Below are 8,187 nucleotides of genomic sequence, written 5' to 3'. Positions count from 1 at the left end.
CTTTCTTATAGAACCCAGGACCCCCAGCAGCTCAGGGATGGTCCCCTTTATGACAAACTAAGAGAGTTTCTTACAGGCTTTCATATAGCTCAGTCTTTTGGAGGCATCTTCTCAATTGAGATTACCTTCTCTCAGATGACTTTAGTTTGTGTCAAGTTGACATAGAACTATCCAGCACAAATACTATTCACATTTGTATTTGTATTGCACTGAACCTGTAGATTACTTGGGGTACTACGGCTATTGTTATATTAATTCAATTAATTGGTTATATTGTTATATTAATCAATGAACATGGACAGTCTTCCGTCTTCTTGTGTGTTCTTGGATGTCTTTCTGGCATATCTTAAAGTTTTCATTTAAAGGCTCCTCCCCTTCTTGCTTGAGTTTACTCCTAACTACTGTACTTCTTTGTACCTACCATAAATGAGATTTTTTTCTACACAGCAACCTTATCATTAGCATATTTTCGTCATCAATACAATTTTATTCAACTTGATATCAGATGTATAAATTAAAACAGCAAATGAGACAGGATTTCTTTTCCAGTTGGAGTTACAAGACAAGAGAGAGAAGTGGCACCTTGGTATGGTGTCAGCCACACTCATCTGGCTGTCAGAATTGAAAGCATATGCCTTGGGAGAGCTACTATACATGAAGCCAAGCAAGGTATCAAACAGCACTTCAGAAGCGCTGTGTGGAGGGCAACAAGAGAACATACTTGAATATCACTAAGGGAATGACTATATATTACATACAGCTTGTTCACAGTAGGAATGCAACAATATAGGCATTGAAAGGAGTACTGTTGATAAAATGAACCCATATAAAAATATCTCCTTAACAACCTATGCATGATTATATCTATACAGGATATACAAGAATACATCCTTATCTGTTGGTATTGAGATTTGGGGGCAAATTCTTTTAAAAGACACCTTTAATTTTGAACATCCTATTTTACATAACAAAAATTCTTGGTTTCAGATCTGAAAGTTGACAGCTCAAGAGACAGTGGTTAAAAGTGGCAACCACCTCTAAGAAAATGGAACAAAGGACTAGCTGGTAGACTTAGAGTTTAAACCAGAGCTAGGCAGAAGACTTCGCATGATGATATACATGATAAGAACACACAGTGAAGGAAGTATATAAACATATAGGATACAAATATATACATTAGTTGACAGCTGTTAAACTAGAAGCAGGTTTTTTTTGTTTTTTTGTTTTTTGTTTTTTGTTTTTTTTGTTTTGTTTTTGTTTTGTTTTGTTTGTTTTTTTTGTTTTTTGCTTTTGAGACAGGGTTTCTCTGTATAGCCCTGGCTGTCCTGGAACTCACTCTGTAAACCAGACTGGCCTCAAACTCAGAAATCCACCTGTCTCTGCCTCCCAAGTGCTGGGATTAAAGGCGTATGCCACCACTGCCCGGCTCTAGAAGCAGTTCTTAATATACTCCTAAATTCTTTGACAACTTCTGTTATCTTAAAGTCAGAAGCAACCACATTCAAATGAGTTAAACTATGCAAAAGTAAAAAGTCACAACCTTTACTGAAGAACAAGTAAACACGGTATCCTATGTACAGGCGGTACATGGTGCCAACTGCATTTGCAGATGCAGTAGTCCATTGGAGTTATGCCTTTGTCATGGCCTTTGACAAATTCTGAACTAGTGTACAGTTCAGCTGTGCCAGCATGCTGACCTTAGCATGTTTAGATGCTTCATACTCGTTCTTGATAGCCATGTGCTTTGTAAGGCCACGGTTCACCATGACTATATTCTTAGCCAGGTGCTGCATAACAGGAAGCAGGGATTCTTCAGTGTAGGATAGGTAGTGCTACATAGTTGGTATCCATTCACCGTTGTCAAGAATTTTCAGTGCTAAGCAAAAAACCCCAGCTGCAATTTGAGAAGGAGCAAAATGCACCGTGTCGTAGTCCAGCATAGAGAGCTCCATGAGGTATTTGGCCAAAGTATGCTGCTCGACATCAACCTCTCCAATTTTAGATGCTCTACGGAGGAAGTGCAGAGGCAGAGGGTGACTCAGATTGAAGTTTAGAACTCTCAGAACCTTCATATCCATCTGTCTGATCTGATGTTTAGTGTAAGTGTTGTTAGTCACAAAAGCGAAGCCACCAATTTCTGGAGGGTACGTCTCCTCATATTTGCTTGCAATAAACATGGCAGTCACACCAACCAGCTGTAGCATCTTCTTGTGCACACAACTGTTCTGTATGAACCGATCAATAATGGACACAGTCATGTACATGGTCTCCTGCAGCAGCTTAAATTTCATTTGAACCTGTATTATCCAGTCAATTAGGATGGCCCTCATGTTTCCAGTGACTTCACGACCCAGTAGGTATTTTGGTCTAACTGACTGCTCTTCCTCCAGTTGTCTGAGATAAGCATAGATATCCTTCACATATTCACTGCAGAGGTTTGGATCGGCTCCGTCATCTGCATCGACACCGCTCATTGCAAGAATTACATCAGAGAAAGCCTGACACAGATATTCTTCTGTGGGCGCACATCCAGATGTCTCCATTGGGCTTGGAGAGGGATTATCAACCAAAATAGGTTCAGGAGAAAGCTTCTCTTCTGTAACATGTTCAGGCTCAGGCTCAGGCTCAGGCTCAGGCTCAGCAAGTTCCACCTCTGGCTCACACACAGGCGCCTTCTCCACAGGTTTTGGTAGGACTTTAACAGTACCTTTTCCAGCACCTAATGTTTTTGCTTCCTTTTTCAGAGGCACTCTTCCTGTTCATTGACTTTATTCCCAATATCTCCAAGAGCAGTTCTCGATCTCAGCCTGGGTTTGGAGGCAGCAGCAATTGCCACAGGCACACGCTTGGCGCCTGCCATACTGACCTTGCCCTTATTTTCTGTGTTAATTTTTGTGTTCCTCGTGACCCTGAGTGCCGTGGCTCCTCCTGAAGCAGAGGTTCGCCGAATGAAGAAGACACCCCAACCTTTGGCTGTCCACAGCTAAACAGTAACAGCCATTCCTCCACAGCACCAGCATATTTTTTTTAAACTACTAATTTTTAATTTTTATCCTTCTACTATGCTGAGAGTATGTGCCATGTCTAAGGCATTTCTTTCCTCTAGAAAAATTAACATGGCATTCTCTGGTCCCTCATTCATTTGATCATTCATTTTTAAAGATGCTATTTTCTTTTAATATTCTGTCCAAAATACATGGTCAGATTTTAATAGAAAGCTGCTTAAACACAGTATTCTAAATTACAAGATTACCTCTCTGAAGCAGCAACAAATTGAAGTTTTAAATCAAAAGGCAGTTATTTGAGAAGGTCACTGCACTCTTTGAATTACACAATAAACTAATTTCCACAAATACGAGATCACTGTTACCCACTAATAGACCATATTTTCCTTCAAGGCATTTTCCTCACAGTGATTGTAGGGGAGAGAAACTTGAATTTTAGCTACAAGGCAAAACAGCGCGTAAACCCAGTCAGTGCTGCTGGGGTAAGTTGGTAAATGGTACTAAAGAAAGCAATTTTTACTTGGAGGTAAAAGGAGAAGACTCTTTTATGGAACATCAAACAACTATGACAGCAAAGAACTCTTTGAGTCAGGAAAGAAAAAGCTAAAGACCACTGTTGACCACACCACACTCTACCGTATCTTCTGACCACAAATGGCTACACTCTCTCTCCTATAAATGTGGATCCTTTCAGGAGACTCAGAGTATACCTCACAGGCAAGAGACAAAGCATGCTTTGTGTAGTGTTTCAATATGCTATTTACAGTATGTCCTGTGAGACTGTTGGACAACATGCAAAACTTTTGACAGACAGTTCTAGAGGTACCATGATGAAGGTGTATAATGTGCAAATATGGATATGTTACTTGGATTATGATACTTAATTTAATTCTGTATCCACTCACTGTGATCTTGTCCAAACTTTTGGGACTTGTGCCCTACCCCAGTTGCTATATAATGTACCTCTGCTTAATTTTGGCCTCCAGCAAGATCCATTTTCTCATTATTTACCATGATTTATTGAAATCATATTTTCAAAGTTCAAAATATTTTATGACACATATAGTTTTACACATAATTCATCATTTGTTATCATTCTCAACATCTAAATGTAAAACCATTAAAAGATGTCTTTAGAAAAAATAATGAAATAGTCCTTTGGTATCAAAATTATTAAAAAGCATTAGACCAAAGAGAATTCATCAATGCATAGATGAATTTATTTATTCATGAATGAAATGAACTGTTTTTGGCTTTATTAACAAAATCAAATATTTGAGATCCCACCTCTTACAATAAATAAATCCAAATACTTGAAATTCTAAGGGTTCAGTTTGTCACAGGTCAGTTGTAAACAGCACATCCAGACTTTCTCACTGTTCTGCAGTTTCTGATAATGAAACATTAAAAATGGCATGCAACCTGGGAGAGAAACAGCATACTGTGTACTTACCAGGTGATTTTTATGCCATTTTGGTGAATGTGGGATTTATTGCTTGAGTACAAAGTGCTCTTTACCTATTGTTTTATGTTGATAATATAGGAAAAAACCCTTTTTTTTCCCCATGGCCGCGTCTCAAGGCTGACTCCCTCAAGACCTTCTGTGGTTGAGATGCAAGGGAAGGATGCATACCTGCTGGTCTGTAAATGGGAAGCAGCCACTGAGTGGACAAGGAGGAGGAAGGGGAGGACCTTGGTGGGGAACCTTTCCTGGTGGATGGGCTGTTTTAGTGTGCAAGTGAATCTCGCTATTTTTTATGTTGTGCCCAGTATGACAGTTAACACACTGACCATGATCCTGCATTTACTCTCAAGGTCCTGCCTGAGGACACCTGTCTTCTTCAGATCTGTGCATTAGTGGTTTTCCTGGAACTTTACCCAGGTTATTGTTGGGTATTGTGATGGTTTGTATATGCTCGGTCTAGGGTGTGGCACTCTTAGAAGGTGTGACCTGCTGGACAGTGGTGGCGCATGCCTTTAATCTCAGCACTTGGGAGGTAGAGGCAGGCGGATTTCTGAGTTCGAGGCCAGCCTGGTCTACAGAGTGAGTTCCAGGACAGCCAGGGCTACACAGAGAAACCCTATCTTGAAAAACCAAAAAAAAAAAAAACAAACAAAAAAAGTGTGACTATGTTAAGTAGGTGTGGCCTTTTTGGAGTAGGAGTGACACTGTGGGTGTGGGTTTTAAGACCCTTATCCTAGCTGGAAGTCAGTATTCTGCTAGCAGCCTTCAGATGAAGATGTAGAATTCTCAGCTTCTCCTGAACCATGCCTGCCTGGAGGCTGCCATGCTCCTGCCTTGATGATATTGGACTGAACCTCTGAACCTGTAAGCCTGCCCCAATTAAATGTTGTTCTTTATAAGAGTTGCCTTGGTCATGGTGTCTGTTCACAGCAGTAAAATCCTAAGATAAGTATATAGCAGTTGTCTCTGTTTAGGATTTTGCTAGTCCACTTAGTAAGCCTCCATTCCATACTAGGGTGCCACTTGCCTTCATTGGATTGATGGCTGGCACCATCCTTTGAGGCTCTTCATACCTTACAGGTGTCCACCTTTGAAGGAGTGATGGAGCGTTTGGCTTTCTCAGAATCAGGGGAGTAGCAGAGGGATGTTGGAAGTTTAAGAAATAAGGAATTGGCCTGTTCTTTGATCTTCTCTGTGCTGGAGGCCATCATGCTGCTGGAGTAACTGTTCAGCACGTCTATTTTGAAGCTTTCAATCATCTTAGCCTGTGGGTCAGAGGTCAGAGTATCAACCTAGTTAACTACCTCTTTAAGTTCTTTGACCACATCCTTCAGATCACCCAGAACTAATTCCAGACCAATCTTGACCTATTCCTTGACCTTGGTTTTAGAGGATGCTGGTGGACCCTGAAGTAGAGACGATGAGGAAGAGTTCCCTTGGACTTGGCAGACATTCTTTAGGGTTGAGTTAGGGAGGTCAGGACAGGCAGATGAGCAGAGGCTGCCAAGTGTCTCTGTCCCTGTCTCTGCTCACTGGGGATTCCCACATCATGGCAGCTTTCTGGGCTAAGACTTTTCTGGTGGAGTGTTGAGTTTTTAAGTGCATGATCACATGGCCTGCAGATGAAGATGATTTCATTTCTTCCTTTCTCGTTTGCATCCCTTCTATGTCTTTCTCTTGCTAAGCATTGCCTCATGATGTTGACGAGAAGTGAGAGTCCTGGTTTTAGGGGAGATGCTTTCAATGCCTTCCATACTTGGTATAAAGTAGGCTATACTTTTTGTTTGTAAAACTCTCATTATGTTAAGATACGCTCCTTCTACTCCTAGTTTCTACAGAGGATTTTGTCATGAAAGGATTTGAACTTTGTTAAAATCCTTTTCTGATCAATTGTGATGATCATGTGATTTCTGGGCCTACCTCTATATTTAAATGCTATTTGTCTTAGTTTGGGTTTTATTGCTGTGAAGAGACACCATGACCAAGGCAACTCTTGTAAAGGCAAACATTTAATTGGGGCTGCCTTACTGTTTTAGTGGTTCAATCCATTGTTATCATGGTGGGAAGCATGGCATCGTCCAGGCAGACAAGGTGCTGAAGGAGCTGAGAGTCCTGTATCTTGATACAAAGGCAGCCAGGAGGAGACTATTTCTTGGCACAGTGTTGAACCTGAGCAGAGAAGAACTCAAAGCCCACCTACACAGTTACACACCTCCTCCAAGAAGGCCAAATCTCCTCCAACAAGGTTACATTTCTTAATAGTGCCACTTGGTATGGCCAAGCATTCAAACACATGAATCTATGGGGGACAAACATATTCAAACTACTACATTATTACACTGCTTCTTTTGCTTGAAACACCCTTGTGCTGAAACACCCTTGCTTCCCTGGAATAAGAATAGCCTGTTCATGGCATGCCACACTTTTGGTGTGTTGTTGAATTCAGTTTGCCAGCACTTTACTGAGACTGTCTGTATCTGTGTTTATTAGGGAAAACAATCTACAGTTTTTGTCTTTATCCAGCTCTGGTCTCAGGGTAATACAAGCCTAATAGGCTGAGTTTGGAGTGTACCTTCTTTTTGTATTTCATAAAATAGCTTGGAGAGCATTGGTGTTAGTTCTTATTTAGGGCTTGGTAGAATTTGGCTGTGAACGAATCCAGCCTGAGCTTCTGTTTGTTGAGTGGCCTGTTTCTGCTTTAACTTCATTGTTCACTGTAGATCTACTTGGTTCATATCTTCTCCATGTGGAAGGTCATACGTACCTAGGAATTTGTCCATTTCTTTTTTTCCACAGGTTTTGGAATATGTGGTAGTTTGAATAAGAAATGCACTATATAGGTTCAGGCATTTGAATGCTTGCTCCCTAGTTGGTGGGGAACTACTTGGGGAAGTTTAGGGACACAGCCTTGCTGGAGGAAGTATGTCACCTGGGGTGGGCTTTGAGAGCTCAGAGCCTCACCCTACTTCCAGTTCACTCTGTGTTTAGCACTTGCAGTTTAAGATGTCAGTCCTCAGCATCCTGTTCTGGTCATCATGCCTGGGACTTGCTGCCATGCCTCACTGCTATTATGGACTCTATTCTAACCCTCTGGGACTGTAAGCCTAAATAAACTCTTTCTTCTACAAGTTTCTTGGTCATGGTGTTTCATCATAGCAGCAGAAACTTAACCAATACAGTATTATACAGCACAGCCCCAACAGGATTTAAAGCTTCTTGGGACTGTGGTTGTATCCTGGGCTAGGAACAATGACTACCAGTCTCTTTTGAATCAAGGCACCTCAGGCTTACACTATGGAAGTCTTTGGTTCTCCTGTGATCTCCTTTCCTCTCTTTCTGTTTTTGACATAGACTCAGTTGTCTCTCTGATTTTTATCAACCCCTGTACCACACAATCATACAAAGGCTGCTTCTAATCTGCCATCCTAGCATGACCCTTGTTTTGGTTTAAATATAGAATGTCCTCCACAGGTTCATGTGTTTGAACTCTTGGTCTCTAGCTGATAACACCATTTTGAGAGGCTATGGGACCTTCGGGATGTAGGACCTGTCTTGCTGATGCAAACATCCAGGGAAGGCTATCTTACCTCCAGTTTAGTCCAAATCTTCACCTCCAGATCTGCTGAGATGTGAATGGTCCAGCCACGGGATCTGCTGAGATGTGAATGGCCCAGCCACGGGGTCTGCTGAGATGTGAATGGTCCAGCCACGGGGTCT

The 8,187-nt window shown here is 41.4% G+C and overlaps 1 pseudogene; it reads right to left on the bottom strand.

Annotated features, from left to right (window-relative positions):
- Positions 1-1,628: 1,628 nt before the first annotated feature.
- Positions 1,629-8,187, bottom strand: part of LOC114610771 — an 8,384-nt pseudogene continuing 1,825 nt past the window's right edge.

This window comes from Grammomys surdaster, unplaced genomic scaffold (assembly GCF_004785775.1).
Source record: "Grammomys surdaster isolate TR1022 unplaced genomic scaffold, NIH_TR_1.0 129, whole genome shotgun sequence".
Lineage (NCBI taxonomy): Eukaryota > Metazoa > Chordata > Mammalia > Rodentia > Muridae > Grammomys > Grammomys surdaster.
Note: the sequence above shows the minus strand (reverse complement) of the source record. Positions and strands in the feature narration are given on the sequence as shown.